At 35.3% G+C, this 19989-nt stretch overlaps 1 pseudogene; it reads left to right on the top strand.

Annotated features, from left to right (window-relative positions):
* Nucleotides 1–843: 843 nt before the first annotated feature.
* LOC100409489 (heterogeneous nuclear ribonucleoprotein H-like) lies at nt 844–2111 on the top strand (annotated as a pseudogene).
* Nucleotides 2112–19989: the final 17878 nt, after the last annotated feature.

Raw genomic sequence — 19989 nt, 5'->3', positions numbered from 1 at the left:
TGAAGTATTAATACAAAAAAGGTTCATGGAAAAGAAGTAGGTTGAAGATATATATAGACTATGATGTTTTATTTCACTTATTTGAAATAAAAGATAAAACACCCTTTATGTGTATATGTGTGTACGTAAATGTCTACAAAAATTTACAAGGTATGCCTGATCAGCAAAAATATTGCCTTGGTAAATAAGAGAGGGGAGTATGGGGCTGATAATCCAAGAGAGTCAAGAGGCACTTTAACTGTTTCCTTGAATTGTGAATTGTTTAATTTCTTAACAATAATGAGCATTTTTTGTCAATTTAATTTAAATCACACACATCCAGATCCTACAATACATAACATTTCAACCAGACCTTAAAGAATACGTGATATATTCTCATTCATTTAGTTTTTAAATTATCTTTCTTGGGTTTTAAATATCCATAATAAGAGAAAATCATAGCTGCTGAAATAGGTATTCTAAGGCTCAAAGACAAACTGAGAAAACAAGAAAAAAACCATTTGTTTTCTTTCAGAATGTTAAATGTTGGCCCCCACTGTCTCCTGGCTGAGAGGTCTGCTGTTAGTCTGTGCAGCAAACTATCATGGCACACATTTACCCATATAGCAAACGTGCATGTTCTGCACGTCTCCCAGAATCTAAAATAAAATTAAAATTAAAGAAACACATGGACTAAAGCAGTTTCTATTAAAGGTGAATGAAACAAACCATAGATGAAAGGTAGGTTACCATGGAAGCAACAGACATAAACATGAGCACACAGAAAAGAAAAGGAGATTTTCTTCCCAGTCAAATTGAAGTCAGGTGTCCAGTCTGTTTCAATGTTAGATCCTGTAAGAGATGATGATGTTGGGCACTGAAGGTGGAGAGGGATTCATAATGAAGGTCCAGGGATTGCCCTGGTCTTGCTCAGCCAATAAAATGCAGTGGATTTTTTCTGAGTGCAAAATTTAAAATAGGGCTCAATGTATTTATTTCATCTACACCAGAGAAGGCAGAACAAGTGATAGGACTTTTGCTGAACTTGAGAGTATGAGGTCAAATTGGCCCTGAAAAAAGACAAAAAAAGTATGGGACACAGGTATGTTTCAGTATTCAAGTCAGACAACGTTGAAATGGACTGGGTGTTGAAGCATAGTGGTCCAGATAGTTCTGATGTGGCCAATGACAGCTTTGTACTCCCCTTTGGATGTAGCAAGGAAAAAAATTGTTCAGTCCTTCTCATGGTTGGAAAGGGTGCCAAATGGCATAACACCAATGGTGGATTTCCAGGGAAGGAGTACAGGAGAGTTCGTATGCTTTACAGGAAATAGCTGAAAATGTTCTAGAGAAACACAAGGAAAGAATAGGGTACACGTATATAAAAATATTTAAGAGCAATAGAGCTGAAGTTAGAACTCAAAAAAATTTATGGCTATGCATTGGCCAGGTCCCTATGACAGACCTGGGGCTGGCCAAGGGTATAACAGCATTAGCCAGAGGAGCTGGCTTTGAGAGGATGAGATGAGGTGCTTATGGTGGAAGTTATGAAGGCTATAATGATTATAATGGTTACAATGATGGCTATGGATGTAAGTCAGATAGATTTGGAAGAAACTTCAATTATTGTTTTTCAGGCATGTCTGATCATAGATATAAGGATGGTAACTCTACCTTCCAGAGAACAATGGGACACTGTGTATGCATGTATGGATTACTTTACCAAGCTACTGAGAATTATATTTATATTTTTTTCACTGCTCAGTCCTGGAGAGTAAGCATTAAATTTGGTCCTGTTGCTAGAGTAACTGGTGAAGCAAATGTCGAGTTTGTAACTCAGAAGATGCTGTGGCAACTATGTCAAAAGACAAAGCAAATATGCAACACAAATACATAGAATTCTTCTTGAATTTAAAAATGGGAGCAAGTGGTGGTGGTTATGGTAGATGAATGATGGGAGTCATGGGCGTGTCAAACCACTTCAGTCACAGTGGCCCAGCCAGCCAGCAGCTGTGTAGTGGTTACGGAGGAAACTATGGTGACTAGAGCAGCATGAGTGGATACGCCAAGTTTTACAGGAAAATTCCAGTAATTTTCAATCAAACATTGCAGAGGTAGCTAAAGATCAATGAACAGCAGCTACTACAGTAAAGAAAACCATGCATCTATGGGGGTGAACAGCATGGGAGGGATGTCTAACATGTCTAAATATGAGTGGTGAATGAAGAATGTAATTGATCTTGATCACAGACTCTTCGCCAACCTTTTTTAAGAAAAATCTTCAGTATAACAGTATTTTAAATACAAGCTTCTGATTTATGCTTACTCTGTAAGTGGAAATCAGGGTTGTTCTGAAGATTAAATTAAGGCTCAGTGCTTTGTTTTTGTTTTTGTTTTTCTGAGACAGAGTCTCTGTTGCCAGGCTGGAGTGCAATGGCACCATCTTGGCTCACAGCAACCTCTGCATCCCGGGTTCAAGCAATTCTCCTGCCTCAGCCTCCCAAGTAGCTGGAATTACAAGCATGTAATTTTTTGTGTGTGTATTTTCAGTAGTGATTCAGGGGTTCCTCCATGTTGGTCAGGCTGGTCTTAAATTCCTGACATCAGGTGAGCCACTTGACATGGCCTCCCAAACTGCTGAGATTACAGGCATGAAGGGCTCAGTGTTTTTGAACACAGTACTCCTCTAGGATCTAACAGTGACGATAAGTAAACTAAAACTGTTAAAAAAAATTTCATGTTTTTTCAAGTTTATGTTATATTGTACAATGTGCTGAAGCAGTAAATGTATTTTGGTTAGAGCAGTTGAATTAACTTAGATGTTTCCCTTATACCACTTTACAACAAACACAGTTTGAATGCATGTTGAAATACATGGGGTTTTTTTCTTTTTTTTTTTTTTTTTTTTTGTAAAACCCAATATAGGAGCTGTATCTGCAATTAAAGTACAAATTTTTGGCATTTCTTTTTAAATTCTAGTTTCATTTAATAACCTGTAGGGCATGTATGCTTAAGCTTTATTTATGTTGACAGGAAAATAATTAGAGGTATAATACCAATACTTTAGAAATTTCGTTTTGGGGTTTGTATGAAATTCTTAGGCTTTGATTTTAATTTTTCATTGTATTGTGATTTCCTTTTAGGTAGATTGTACTACATAAAACTTGTCAAATAATCTGTCTTTTAAACACAGAAGAGGGAGAAGAAGAAGGAGGAGGAGGAGAAAAGGAAGAGGAAGAGAGAAGAAGAAGAAGAAGAAGGAGGAGGAGGAGGAGGAGGAGAAGGAGAAGGAAGGAGAAGGAGAAGAAGGAAAAGAAGAAAGGTGGTATTATGACTTGCCACAACTAGTGATATCAGGTCAGAATAGATCATCAGAGTTATATTTTGTAATTCTTGTAAAGCAATAAAGCTGAATAGTTAACTTCAATGCAGACTAAATTAAAATGTAAAGTAATTTTCTCCTCTTTGATTCATAAATTCATTTATTCATTCATCCATAAAAGATTTACTGAGTGCCTAACATGTGCCAGACCTTATATGCTGGGTGCAAAAGATGCAGAAAAGAAATAATTCATGCTTTTTCTTGTACCTAAAATGTTCAGTCTAACCAAGACCTTTATGTAGAGTCAATGACTTCTAAGTGACTCACTGGCTGTCTGGGACAATATTGTTCTCTTTATTTCTCCTTACTGTTGGTTAAAATTTCCTCTAACTCTACTACACATTCAACTCCTTTTATGTAGCAAGAACTGGCAATAGGGAGTGGAGCTGTTCATCACCCATTCACCATCTCTGCTTTCCAATTTACAACACAGAAGTTGGCAAACTTTTAGTGTAAAAGGGCCAGATAGTAAACATTTTAGGCTTTGTGGGATAAAACTCTAGGTCATTACATAGGTACTTATATAACCATTTAAAATGTAGAAACCATTCTGAGCTTATAAACCATATGAAAACACGGCCAGATTTACCAATAATTTGCCAACCTTTGTTCTTGTAGAAACAATGAGGATGGGAGAAGGAAGCAACAAAGTTGATATTCCTATCATTTAAGGCCAGATACAATGAAGAGCAAAATAGGCATGGTCCTTGCCTTCACAGAGTTTACAGAGCAGGCACACGCCTGGCACATAATGGAGGTCTTCGTATCTAGTAGCAACTGTAATCCCTTGAGGGTATATGTTTATCCAATTTCTCTTGCATGTCACAAAAAAGAGCAGCTGTTTGAAAGCTTCTCTTACACTTACCCCATTATTCTAAAATGAACTATTTGCATGTCTGTATCCCCACGAGGTAAAAACCTTTGAGAAGCCAAGGAGCATGTTTTATTTATCTTTATATTCTTAGTACCTAGCACTCCCTGGTCCTTGTGCATGTTATACACTCAATAATTGCTTGTCAGATGAATGGAACTAAACTGTTTTTATCACATTATGTGTGTGCCTTTTTAGGTGGCCACTTGTCTTTTTGCTAGAGTTAACTGTGTTGTAAAAAAAGACTCTGAATTCTAAGCTTTCACTTTTGAGAATGGAAGGGGGCGTATATTCACTGCAGTTGACATCACCATAAGGGCTAAAAAAATCTTTGTGACATCCTATATTTTCAGCTGGCATGTGCGGCAAACTATTGTTTTCCTTTGCTCCAAGAAAAACTCTGCCTAATAACAATTTTCCTGTTGGTTTCACCAAGAGACTGTTTGTTTGCACACTCCTCTTGTGAGATCGATCGGGTCTTACATCTTTTTTTTCTTATTATTTCATAAAGAAAAAGGATAGCTTTTTCTTATGTTGACTGTTCTGTCTCTGTGTCCTGTGGGTAAAAATAAGTATACAGATAGTGACTACTAAAAAGTGCATCTGGATGGCTGACACTGACACTTGTCTTCTATGTGTACATGTGTAAAGCTAAACACATACCCTTGGCAGCATGAAAGATTCAAATGCTTTTAAAAGTATACTCTATTTTTACCAGTATAAAAGGAATGCATATTCATTATAGAAAATTTGAATATAATAGAAAAATGGAAAGGGAATAGGTTGTATATATACCTGCCATCTAAATATATCTGTTGTAATATTTTTCTCAAGTTTAAGCTTTATGTGCCTCAGTTTTTTTTCATCTACAAATTGAAGGTAAAATTAATACCTTCCTTAAAGTGTTGTAAGGAGTCTTAAAAGAATTAATACATATATAATGCCTAAAAGATATGTTTTTCTTTATTTAAAAAACTTGTATTTTAGGTTTAGGGGTACATGTACATGTTTGTTATACAGGTAAATTTGTGTCATTGGGGTTGGTTGTACAGATTACTTTGTCACCAAGGTACTAAGTCTAGTACCCAATAGTTATTTTTTCTGATACTCTCCCTCCTCCTACCCTCCACCCTCAAATAGACCCGAGCATCTGCTGACCCTGTCCTAAAGGAGATTCTTACACAGAGTACATGCTAAACAAATGTTAAATAAGTTGTACTCCTCATACTGAATATTATCATTTTTAAGAGTCTTAACTTGCTTTGTTATCATTATATCATAATAACAAAACTTCCTTATGTAATTAAAAATCTTATTTAATGCAATTATGGCCCAATGCTGCCAACACATTGTTATAATTAATAATAATACAGAATATTATATAAAAGAACCGCTAACTCTTATATATTTCATAAAACAAACTGAAATCAGTTACAAAATTCATAAATATTAACATTGTTTGAAACTTTGATCCTATTTAACCACAATTGCCAGAATAGCCTAGAAAAGTCTGTTTATGAAATATTTATACCAAACAGCTAAGTTTTCAATTATATCTAGGTGACTCTAAGACCACTTAAAAAAGAGCATGCTTTGAGATTGTCCAAAGAAATCTTCATTTTAACTAAACTTCAAATAGGTAATTGCATACTCGAATACTTATGGGAACTGAATCTGAATATTCAACTCTAAAGTAACCCATCAAACTTGCCATAATTTTCTTATATTTTCTTGAATCACAGACTAGAGATTACTCTTCATCAGTTATTAACTTATTTAATAATAGCATTTTTTAGTTTACATACTTTGTCCTCAACCTTCTACATACCTTTCCATTTCAGGGACAAATTAATGAGTAAAATAGACAGTGGACAAGAGTTATTCATTAAAACCGTGTCTATGAATGCAAAGTATAATAGGTAATTCTGGTAACTGCCTAGATGGGAGCCACATGAATGAAGAAATGTAAGTAATGACAACAGTTTCCCAGGGAATAATTAGCAACTGACTTGAAGTGTCAGTTCTCACAAGAAATACAGAGAGTAAATATACATAACAAATAAGTTCAAATTGGCTAAGTGGTTAAAGAAATGCAATATTTAACAAATATGAGGTGTAACCTTTTGTATAGAAAAGAAGAAAAAATAATGAAATAAGTCTCAATCCTGGAAAGACTGTGAAAAGAAATATGCTTATTTATGACTAGCATAATCCTTTCAAGAAGTAATTTGGTGATGTATACTGGGGTAGATACAATAATTATACCCTCTGGCACAACAATTCCCCACATGGAAATTTACCCTAATTGACTAATCAAGCAGCAAAGCTATGTAAGATTGCTTTATTAACATGCCCATGGTGGATGGCAGAACAAGATGGCTGACTAGATGCAGCTTTCATCCGCAGAATGGAACCAAAATAACATGTAGGTATTCACACTTTAAATAGATTATGAAAGAGACAGCACTGGAATTCAACAGAGCAGTGACAGGAAAGCATCTAAAGCAAAGAAGAAAAAAGAAGCAAGGCAGCCTGCTTGGCAGAGATGGGCTGGGAGCTGGGACAAACTACTGTGTGGGGAAAGGGTCAGTGAGAGCCCACCAGGGCTGCACATTTCGATCATGGACCTTTACAATCCTAGCTATGGAGAGAGCCTGTTCGCTCTCATGGGCCTAGAGATGAACATGAGAAGCTGTCTAGAGGTTGTGCAAAGGCATTGTTCTAGAGAGGGTACTCAGGCTGAGCTCCACAGGCTTCTGAGCCCTGAGCAGCTACAGCATGGTGTCATTGGAAGATCTCAGTCTCCAGAGGACTGTGTCCTGTTCTGGGGCCCACATTGCTCATTCCACTGCTGTGTTTAAAAACAACAACAAAAAAAAAAAGGCAGAAGGAAACCAAGCACATTCACATATCCCAAGGACAAATTCCACCATCACCACTGCAGGCTGCTGTGGGACTCAGACACAAACTGTGCTCTTCACTGCACTGCACCCACTGAGAATAACCCCACTTTCCTCCTCAATGCCAGACCCAAAGTGGGTGCCAGTCTCAGTGCCAAACCCCCAAAGGACTGTATCCTGCCCTGAGGCTGATGCTGCCACTGCCACCAGCCGCCAAGGATGGAGAGAAGAGGGTGGGCAATTTTCTTGCACCCATATCTCTTCTGGAAAGAGGCTGCTACAGGACTGATGCAGGACAGGATATGGAGAAAAGGGACCACTTATATACTGCTGGTGGGAATGTAATGTAGTAAAACCATGAAGGAAATCAGTATGGAGATTTCTTAAACAACTAAAAATAGAACTACTATTTCATCCAACAATCCCACTAAATCAGTCTATCAAAAGGATACTGCACTCCCATGTTTGTTGCAGTATATTCTCATAGATTTGGAAGCAACATAAGTGTCCATCAACAGACAAATTGGTGATGAAAATGTGGTCTACATACACACTGCAATACTACTCAGCCTTAAAGAAGAATGAAGCCCTGCAATTTGAAGCAATGTGGATGAGCCTGTAGGACATTATGCTAAGCGAAGTAAGCCAGGCACAGAAAAATACCACATGTTCTCACTCATATGTGGGAGCTAAAAGAAGAAAAAGTTAATTTCATAGACATAGAGCGTAGAATGATAGACATTTGAGAGTTGAAAGGGTGGAACGGTAAGGGTAAGGGATGAAGAGATGCTGATTAGTGACTAAAAAATACACTTAGAAGCTATAAACTCCAATATTCTGTAAAAATATAGGATTACTATAGTTTGCAACAATGTATTATATATTTGTGTCAACCATAATTCTACCCTCTGTCTCAATGACTTCAATTGTCTTAATATTCAGCTCCATAGTTCAAAGTAGATAAAAGAGAGGACTTGAAATTCTACAAACACATAGAATTTACAAATGCTCGAGGTGAAGGATATGGTGAATACCCTGACTTGATCATTTCAGATTCTATTCACAAAACAAATGCTCACATATGCCCCATAAATACACAAAATATTTTGTATCAATAAAAAGTCATCTATGGTCACATTATTTATTGTAGCAAAAAACCTGTAAAAATTTAAATTTTTAGCCAAAGACCTATTCAGTATATTGCAAGAATTAAATTGATACAACATAATATCAAGTATTTATCATCAATAATACATCTTGGGATAATGTAAATGCTTGGAAAACAACTTGGAGTTAATATTTTGTGAGACATAAAATTAGATTAAAGTAGATGCTATACGTTTTGGGGAACTGGGTCTAAGACTAAAAATATTTACCTTGCAAGCTACTAAAGCAAATAATTTCCCTTTTAAAATGCAGTATAAAATAACTAAAGCATCTAACCCAAAATTAAATATGTTTTTTTTCCAATTTCTCTGAATTGTTACTGGGATGCATGATGAATAGTTTTATGAACTGCCTTTTTCTTGTTTCCATACTGAGCATTTAGTAGACTTGTTCATGCCAGAAGTTCAAATTGCCACTGAATTCGCACAATCATTTATTTTGCTTAAAAATTCTATTTTAGGACTAAAGAACATGACTTTATTAAACTCCTCATTTACATCACCAGCCCTAGCATTTGGCTTTAATTTAGAGCCTTTCTTCACAGAGAAACATCATTTTCATAACTCTTTGAGAGCTACTGTGTAAGTAAGAGTGAATAGGAAACCAGAAGACAGGGCAGCAACAGAGGCTTACTCCCTGAGAAATGGCTGGCTTTGATTAACCAGCCTCAGAGTGTTCATACTTCAAATGCATACATCTCCAGCAAAATCTTCTTTACTGCCTGTGATGCAACAAACATTTTCCATTCTTAAAATGTGTCAAGCATTCATGATCTGGGAAAATTATTTTATACATACTGCTCCCTCTACTGGACTATTCTTATTCTCACCCTCACATCAAATTGCTATTCACCATTGAAGTCAAAGTTGAAGCATGACTCTCTGTGTGAAACATACTCTGACAACTCCAGGAATGGCTAATCCTGGTATTAGCTGCATGATATTGCACATGAAGTGAGTACAGTCAAGTCCTGAACTATGCTTGCTTCTGGGAGTGCTTAATGATATTACCCATGAAATGTCATGACAGCAAAAGCAAGGTTCTATTTTCAGTTTCCATTGAAGTTAAAGGGAATTTTTCACTTTAACCACACAATGTGTGATGAGTAATAAAAGGATTAATGCATCTAGATTCATGGAAGAGATTCTCACACATAGTATGCGCTCAACGAATGTTAGAGAACACTTCCTACTATTGCAGCTTTCAGAGAAAATGGACACCAACCTTGTATTTAGGTTAAGAATGAGGAGAGTCATGGCATCATGTAGTCATCACCAGATCTGGTAAGGAAAGGATAAGAACTCTCCAAGATTAGTAATTAATGAAGACAAATAAGATGTAGATATTCCAATGCAAACAATACCTCATGGAACAGGAGAATTAATTCAGAAAGGATGAGAACTATTCCTCTCACCATGCTGTAGACTGAAATCAGAGCCCTCTGCAGCCCCTGATTTCTGATTTCAGTCTTAGATTAGAGATAATTATATAGACTAAGGTACTTCATCAGTCCAGAGTGGGGGTACAGTTATTCTCAAAAGACCTTCTTGTCATTATCATAAAGCTTCAAGTTAAGAAACCCTCACATTATTATTATAGATATCTGGGTTGAGGAGATCTTACAAATTGCATCCAAGATCTGGTACCAGAAAGGAAAAAGCATGTAAAATGCCCCAGTTACACATGGATACACACTCACACATTGACAATTACAGACAAGGAAAGCCTATCTAGATGATTCTTATTTAGGACTGGGTGTGTTGCATAGCTTTTCTTGTTCCTTCGCATGCTTCAGTGACATCTTGTGCTATAGCTACCCAGGCACTTCTCAGACTCCATTGTAATAAGTTCTGTACATGTTAATTGATACCTTTGCATCCTCTTTAAGAATGTGGGTATTTTATATAAGGGTAAAGTATTGTTTATCTTGTATAATTCTATCAAATATAGCCTTGTCTAATACTATAGTTATTCACAAAATGAGGGTGAAATGGAAGACAGAAAATCAGTTGATTGGAAGACATTTATCCTGAGATTCACGTTGCCTATGAGTTCTCTTAAGAAACTCATCAATTACAAGGTTGGCCCCTTAAATACCTTGTTCTAACCTTCAAAACTGATTTTATTAGTGCCCCACTGTAAAGTTGACAAAGGCCAATATTTTAATAAGAAATTTACCACATACCACAGAAGAAAAAAAGAAAAATAAGCTCAATGAGCTCAGAAAATACTAAAAGCATCAGATTTCTGAAGCTAGTATAATCTCATTCCACATGTTCAGTTGTGCATATAATGTATATTCAACCTTACTTATTTTTTTTTATGATTCAACACTGTTTCAATTTTCAGCTCTCAGCCCCTTTGCCTTAAATAAACCATCTTGAAAATGTTGGGGTTCCCCCTGTTATTGAGTGACATCTAAGTTTTAGAATGCTAAAATCTACTCAAGACATTGCAGGGTAAAGGGCACATATTAACCTTGATGGCATTTTTCCTTGCAGACATTCCTTGAGATATTTGTGGCCTCATCAGTACAGGTAAGGTGCCTATGAGATGACCCTTGCTCTACCCATGTAACCCCTTTGGTGTTGGCACACAGGACTCTTTGATGCTTTTCTACTACTTTGAGGTGAATAAGTCTCTACAAGGCTCTCTCTAAGGCCCCATGTGTCTAGAATGCCTACACACCCACTCATTCTCTGGGATTCTGTGCCTCCCCAGGGCTTCACCTGGGAAGCAGAGTATTGAAATTCTTGTTCTGGAATGTGACAATGCCTTCTTCCTCTCTACACAGTAACATCCAATCTAGCCTCCAGGAGAAACCTTTTTCCTCAAATCCCCAGCTCATATATTTCTGTTTCTCCCTTGTATTTATTTCATACTATGTCAACAGTCATATTCAACAGTTAAACAAAGATGTTATCAAAAAAGAAAATTATGTGATGAAATTATATGAAATATATATGAAAATATATGCAAAAATCCCCAACACAATACTAGCAAACAACATTCAACAGCTCTTAAAAAGATCATCCACTATGATCAAGTGGGATTTACTTCTGGGATACAAGGAAGATTCAACATGTACAAATCAAAAAATTGTAATATACCACATTAACAGAATGGAGAACAAAATCTATATGATTATCTCAATAGATGAAGAAAAAAAGTCACTTGACAAAATTCTATGTGCTTTCATTTTTATAACCCTCAACAAATTATGTACAGATGGAATGTACCTCAACATTCCATCTATACATATATGTACCTCAATAAAGGCCATATATGACAAACCCACAGCTAACATCATACTCAAAGGTGGAGAGTTGAAAGCATTTCCTCTAAGATAAGAAACAAGGCAAGGATGCTCACTCTTGCTATAGTAACCAAAATAACATGGTACTGGCATGAAGATAGACACATAGTCCAATGGAACACAATGGAGAGATGCAAAATAAATATCAGTATTTACAGTCAGTTGATTTTTCACAAAGATGTCAAAAACACACAGTGGGGGAAGGACACACTGTTTATTAAGTAATGTTGACAAAAACTGGATATCCACATGCAGAAGACAGGAATTACACTATATGTCACATCATATACATAAATCAAATAAAAATAAAGTTTTAAATATCAGGTGCTACACTGTAAAACTGCTAAAAGAAGCATTGTGGAAAGACTTCATGACATTGGCCTTGGCAATGATGTTTTGTATATAAACCTAAAAATGCAGGAGACAAAAGCAAAAATAGAGAAATGGGATTGTATCTGACTAAAAAGCTCCTGCACAATAAAGGAAACAATTGACAGTGTGAAAAGACAACCCACAGAATGAGAGAAAATATTTGCAAACTGCACATCTAATAAAGGGTTAATACTTAAAATATATAAGGAATCCAAACAAGTCAGAGCAAGAAAACAATCTGATTTATAAAATGAGGAAAGGATCTGAATAGATATTTCTGAAAAGAGGAAATACAGATGTCCAATAGGTATATCAAAATATTCATGATGTAGTGAATGAATGATAATTCATGAATTATCAGGGAAATAAAAATGAATACCACAATATCATCTCCCACCTGTGAGAACGGCTATTATCAAAAAGACAAAAAATAATAAGATTTGGCAAGGATGTGAAGAAAAGGGAATCTTCATACACTGTTGGTAGGAAAGTAATTTAGTACAGCCGTTGTGGAAAATAGTACAGAACTTCCTCAAATTAAAAATAGAACTAATATATGATCCAGCAATTCTACTACTGTGTGTATATCCAATGAAAATAAAATCATTATGTGGAAGAGCTAGCTGCATTGCAATGTTCATAGCACATTATTCACAATAGCCAAGATGCTGAATCAACCTAAGTGTCCATCAAGGGATGAATAGATAAATAAAATATGGTGTTTATATACACAATGGAATACTATTCAGCCTTTTAGAAGATACAAATTCTGTCGATCGTGATAACAAGGATGAACCTGGAGCACATTATGTTAAGTAAAATAAGCCTGGCAAAGAAAGACAAATACCACACAATCTTACTTATATGTGGAATCTTAAAACATCAAACTCATAGAAGCATGAAGTAGAATGTATGGTATGAGAAGCTGTTGGGGAGGCAGTGATTGGGGACATACTAGTCAAATGACACAAAGTTTCAGTTAGCTAGATGGAATAATTTCAAAGGGTCTAGTGTACGACATGGTGACTACAGTTAATAACAACATATTGTGTATCCCAAAATTGCTAAAAGAATAGACTTCATGCATTATCACAACAAAGAATGATAAGTGTGTGATGTAGTGCATATGTTGATTAGCATGATTTAGCCGTTTTGCAATATGTAATTTCTTTTTTTATTGCATTTTAGGTTTTGGGGTACATGTGCAGAACATGCAAGATAGTTGCATAGGTACACACATGGCAGTGTTTTGCTGCCTTCCTCCCCTTCACCCACATCTGGCATTTCTCCCCATGCTATCCCTCCCCAGCTACCCCCTCACCATCCCTCCCCTATTCCCCCCAATAGACCACAGTGTGTAGTACTCCCTTCCCTGTGTCCATGTTGTTCTCATTGTTCATCACCCGCCTATGAGTGAGAATATGTGGTATTTCATTTTCTGTTCTTGTGTCAGTTTGCTGAGAATGATGGTCTCCAGATTCATCCATGTCCCTACAAAGGACACGAACTCATCATTTTTGATTGCTGCATAATATTCCATGGTGTATATGTGCCACATTTTCCCAGTCCAGTCTATCATCGATGGGCATTTGGGTTGGTTCCAGGTCTTTGCTATTGTAAACAGTGCTGCAATGAACATTCGTGTGCATGTGTCCTTATAGTAGAACGATTTATAGTCCTTTGGGTATATATACCCAGTAATGGGATTGCTGGGTCAAATGGAATTTCTATTTCTAAGGACTTGAAGAATCGCACACTGTCTTCCACAATGGTTGAACTAATTTACACTCCCACCAACAGTGTAAAAGTGTTCCTATTTCTCCACATCCTCTCCAGCATCTGTTGTCTCCAGATTTTTAATGATCGCCATTCTAACTGGCGTGAGATGGTATCTCAATGTGGTTTTGATTTGCATCTCTCTGATGACCAGTGATGATGAGCATTTTTTCATATGATTGTTGGCCTCATGTGTCTTCTTTTGTAAAGTGTCTGTTTATATCCTTTGCCCATTTTTGAATGGGCTTGTTTGTTTTTTTCCTGTAAATTTGTTTGAGTTCTTTGTAAATTCTGGATATCAGCCCTTTGTCAGATGAGTAAATTGAAAAAAATTTTTCCCATTCTGTTGGTTGCCGATTCACTCTAGTGACTGTTTCTTTTGCCATGCAGAAGCTGCGGAGTTTGATTAGGTCCCATTTGTCTATTTTGGCTTTTGTTGCCAATGCTTTTGGTGTTTTGGTTATGAAGTCCTTGCCTACTCCTATGTCCTGAATGGTTTTGCCTAGATTTTCTTCTAGGGTTTTTATGGTGCCAGGTCTTATGTTTAAGTCTTTAATCCATCTGGAGTTAATTTTAGTGTAAGGTGTCAGGAAGGGGTCCAGTTTCTGCTTTCTGCACATGGCTAGCCAGTTTTCCCAACACCATTTTTTAAACAGGGAATCCTTTGCTCGTTGCTTGTTTTTGTCAGGTTTATCAAAGATTATATTCAAAACATTATGTCACATACCATAAATATATACAATTTTTATTTGTCAATTAAAAATAAGTTTAAAAATAGGGCACAGGATTTAGGGTTTGATTAACAGAATAAATATTTTTTAAATAGGCATATCTCAAAGCTTAATTTTTTGACAACTGGAGCTAAGAAAATTTCATATTCTCTGCTTTGGGCTTTGTTTATTATTCCTCTGAATAGTGACAATAAAAAGACTTATCTACCTGGATTTGGGGTTGGAGATAGAAAGAAAAGTAAATTATTGAGAAAGAGGAAAATAATGAATACTATCTTGTTACTTTTTCAAAGACTTCTTCAGTCCCAGAAGGTTGGCACAAGTTCATAAACACCTGGTTGTCCTTTCTTCTCATTTTTGTGACATCAGAAAATTCACTCTTTAAAGTAATATGGCAGTGAATACTTCTGTAGAATGATTTTTTGGCAAGATAAATAATTATCTTCTCATTTTTCTTAATATTTGAAAGTTTTCTTAACTACAGCCTATTTTTATCTTTATTTGGTCTGATACTTAGGTACTTGTGTGTAGATTTTTCACTGATAATCTCGGTTGTAAATTATAATAAAATTGTGTATGTGGGTTTTTAACTTCCATTTTAGAAGAACAGCTCATTTAAAAAATTAATGCTTTCAGTTAAGAAAATATAAATTAACAAAATTATGCTCAGCTACTTTAAATCAATTATAAATTTTACTTATGGGTTCTTTGCTAGGATAACTATCTACCCTGAAGCTCTAACTTTAAGTGACATATTCATAACTATGAACTCTATTATAATATAGCTTTTCACTGATTGAATTCATAATAAAATACATTATCATTATCTTTTTGTTAGATATGTAAAATTAGATACAATTCATCTCATTAGAATACATCTTTAGTATACATTTTCATTGTATATTTTCGCAGCAAAGCACATGCCACCTGGTGGCTGAAAGAAGTATGTAACATAATAGGTTTCAAAAATACTGTGTGGAAAACCAAAAGTTCCAAAAATATCCTTTTGAATCCATTTCTAAATAAGTAGCAAACACGTATTTTCGGGCCAGATGCACCACAGTGGCAAATCTTACATGTTCAAAAGTAGACAACCAATGGTGTCTGTGTCAAATGGAGACATTAAACAGCAATACTCCATTTTAAGTATTTTAAACAATGTCTTTCCAGAATTGTTTTGTATTTTGAAATATGTTTTCGTCTTTATGTCATGTTCATTTTACTAACAGAAGCAAATTGTTTACATGAAGAACTGCTTGTTCTGGTACACACCTAAAAAACTGAGGAAATTATTTTTCCTTCACCTAAGTAGAACAGGAGGTGATTAGGCAATGTGGGGAGCATTTATTTCTTCTAAAATTTTCACTGGAGTAGGCCCTATGCGTTAGATGCCATACTAGCAGAGGGTAAGGTGATAGGAATCTCCAAAAGAAACCTCATTGTACTGAAAGTCAGAAGATCTGGTTTCCAGCTCACAGTCAGCTGGTTGTGCAAGCTTTGGCAAGGGTTAAGCCACCTGATCCACATTTATGTCACATATGCAAGGCTTATACTTTAAGGCTTTAACTGGATTCATTTGTTTTTTGTAGCTACAGTGGAAGTTTCTTGTATTTTTCATTTTTAATTATAGTAAAAACACATAATGTAAAACTTATCCTCTTAGCCATTTGAAGCATATATTAAGTAGTGTTAAGAATATTCATATTATTGTATAACAGACCTCTAGAATTTTCCATCTGCAAAACTGAAGCTATACCTACTGAATCAAACAACTCTTCATTTCCCCCTGCCCCAGCCCCTGATAATCACCATTCTACTTTGTGTTTCTATGTTTTTTACTATTCCAGATATCTAACTTAAGTGTAATTATATAATATTTATCTCTCTGTGAAGATTTATTTCACTTAGCATAAAGTCTTCTAGGCTCATTCATGTTTTGGTGTGTGACAGAATTTTCTTTTTAACAATGAAATAATAAGATATAGCATTGTATCTACATTTTATTTATCCATTTATCTGTCAATGGACATTTAAATTGCTTCTACATTTTGCTATTGTGAATGATGCTGCAATAAACATGGATGTACACATATCTCTTCAAGATCCTTTTTTTCAATTATTTTGGAAATATATGCAGAAGTGGGATTGCTGAGTCATATGGTAATTCTATGTTTAGGGTCTTTGAGCAGTCTTCACTGTCTTCCAAAGTTGCTGAATCATTTTACATTCCCACCAGCAAGGCACAAGAATTCCAATTTCTCCACATTTTTGCCAACACTCATTATTTTCTGTTTTTGTTTGTTTTATAGTGGTCATACTAATGGGTGTAAAGTGATATCTCATTGCCATTTTAATTTGTATTTCTGTAATGATTAGTGATGTAGGGTCCCCTGTAAAATACTTGATAGCCATTTTTATATCATTTTTGGAGAAATGTCTACTCAAACAATTTGCCTATTTCATAATCAGGTTAATTTCTTTGCTATTTATTTGTAGGAGTTATTTAGATAGTTTGCATATCTTGTCAGATGTATAATTTATAATTATTTTTCTTATTCTGTATATTGATTCTGCTTTTTATTCTGTTGATTCTTTAAAGTGTAGAAGTTTTTATGTTTGATCTTTGTTTCATTAGTGTATTTTTGTTATTGTTGCATGTGATATTGGTACCATATCTAATAAATTACTGTCAAATCTAATGTCATGAAGGTTTTCTTGTATGTTTCCCTCTAGGAGTGTTTTAGTATAGGTTTTACATTTATATCTTTAATCCATTTTGAGTTCATTTTTATAAGGTATTAAATGAGAGTCTAACTTCATTTTTTTGCATGTGGCTATACAGCTTTCCCAGTACCATTTTTTGAAATGACTGCCCTTTCCCCATTATGTGATCTTGGCATCTTGTTAGACTCTTTGACCATATACATGAGAATTTATTTTGGGGCTCTCTATTCTTCTATTGGTCTATATTTCTCTGTCTTTGTGCCAGTACCACACTGTTTTGATTACTGTAATGTAATATGTTTTGAAATCAGCAAGAATGAGGTCTCCAATTCATTCTTTATCAAGGTTGTTTTGGAAATTCTATACAAATTTGAGATTCTATACAAATTTTAGTATCATTTTTCCTGTTTCTGCAAAGGACTCAGAATAATTTAACATAAAAATCTGGTTTTAATGTGTAGCAGTAAGTCTTTTCTTAACCTCTTGGTTGATTCTAGCATGAAAAGCTTGCTACTGCATCTAATGATTCAGCTTCCCTCACTCCTATGAGAAAATTTATTCTTCACCTACTCTTCCATGATGATCAGAGCAGATTCGCCTCTCATTTTCAAAATATCTCCACCGTTCATTATTCATATCATCATGGGCCTGTTATAGGAACTTACTGAATCATCCATTTTTAGCCATGGAATTTCTCTGCAGTGAATTATGCCCTAGAATCACTGTCCCATTTTATTTTGTTTGTGACTTTTATTCTGTTTAGCCAGCTGTCTCTTCCTCTTTGGGCTTGCCTTGCGCGTTATCTTCTAGGCTCTTAGCCAATCACTAATCTTTCACTATTTAGCTATCCAACCACTAACCTGCTGCAGCTTCCTGCATGGGTCTTAAGCTCAGCATCCTATCTCTAGCCCCAGCACACCAGATACTTTTTTTCCCTGAGAGTGTCACAAAGCATGCCCCACCAAATATAATGGCTGGGAGAGTCACTGAGCTGCACAGTGCAATCTTCAAATGTATAGTCAGCTGTATTTAAGAAAACTTGGACCTTTTCTTAGGACTCAGTGAAGTCTGTGCTACACTTGCCTACAGCAAGATCCAAAGGCTAAGTCTTATTATTTTGTTATCTTCAATAGTAAATGATTTAAGGTTACATAAGTGGGTACATTCACTATGGGGTGATAATGAAATGACTTTGAAATGTGATCAAGACATTTAGAAAGTTCCATTTTTTTGGCTTATGAAACCAACCCATGAGAAGTGGAAATAGCATCTTAGTCTATATTATCTAAAAACTCACCTTAGTTAACTATTCATTAGTTGTTTTGTTATATGAAAGTAGTTTGATAAAATAGATCCATAATTTTAATGTGAAACTGTGCTGAAAAGTATAAATAAATTTTGACGATATCTACTGTTTGTTGATAAGACAAACAGTGTGCTAATAAACAATCAAGAGATTTTAAGCAGAAGAACTGCATCAGGTGTTTAAGGATGTACACAGATTTTTAAATGACTTCTAAAAACACACAAAAATACTACAAAGAGAATTATTCATGGACTTGATTAAGAAATTCTCCCAATTACATATATAGATATATTGTAGTAAACAGATCCAAGGAAACAAACGTGTATTGAAAAACTATAATATGGTAGGTGCTTTTTACATATGAATTAACTTACCTCAATAAGCCTGTGGTGTAGATGGCATTATTATCCCATTTCATATGTGAAGTGCTTAAACTTTAAAGAGGTTAAGTGTTTAAGGTCACAGAGCTAATAGAAGGGCTAACACTAGAACCCAGGTATGTATGATTGCAAAATTAATTCCTTTTCTACTATACAAAGGGTTACCTGGCAGCTTTGAAGGAAAAAAGGATGCCTACATAGCTCAGAGATGAATGAGGAATTTAGTATGCAAGGGTCAAAAATAAAGCTGATACTGAATGTTTTGAATACTTGTTTATTGAAACTTATATGCTAAAGATTTCTAACATGAACATTATCATTATAAATGGATATATACATTCATTTATAATGATAATCTAATATATATATATCTTATAGCAGCATGATATGCATGTATGAGTCTGTTACATAAGTAATTGTACATTTTTTAAACATTCTATATATTGTGTCACTCTAGTTTAATATAACTTCTTAAATATAAAGTGCATGTTTGATACACAAATGACTTGGTTTCTGGCTTGTGTAGAGAGGTGCACAGGTCACTCAAATGCTCATGTTTGCCAAGGAGATAGAGCAAAACATAAGCAGTTACCATCTATGTACTCCACCCCAGCTCTGGACATATCTTGGACTCTACGAACCCATTCACTCATTCAGCCAATGTTGTTTTACTCCCTGTTATGTGCAATGAACTGTGCTAGACACACAAGGAGGCATGCAAAGATGAAAAATAAAATTAAAAATGGCCTCTTGAATTTATATTATCCAATTCACCGATCTGCCTGAAAAATGTCCTAGCTGTCTTTGGTTTATCAAATTTATCACAGGTACCTTGTCAGAGTAGTTGAGTATTATATTCATTCATTCTCATAAAGCTCATGGGCTCCAAACCTCAACCGTACTGTAAGAGTATAGGAGTCTAACTTCAACTCATTTAAATTATTATTGCTGTGAGAAGAACTTTTTGAAATCTCTCAGTGAATCACCAGTGGTAGCAGCTTTACTTTTTAACACTAAGCAGCCATTAGAAAATCATATTGAATATTCTAGCAATCTGTTTTAATACTAGTTAACAAAGTAATTAG

This window comes from Callithrix jacchus, chromosome X (assembly GCF_049354715.1).
Source record: "Callithrix jacchus isolate 240 chromosome X, calJac240_pri, whole genome shotgun sequence".
Taxonomy (NCBI): domain Eukaryota; kingdom Metazoa; phylum Chordata; class Mammalia; order Primates; family Cebidae; genus Callithrix; species Callithrix jacchus.
Note: the sequence above shows the minus strand (reverse complement) of the source record. Positions and strands in the feature narration are given on the sequence as shown.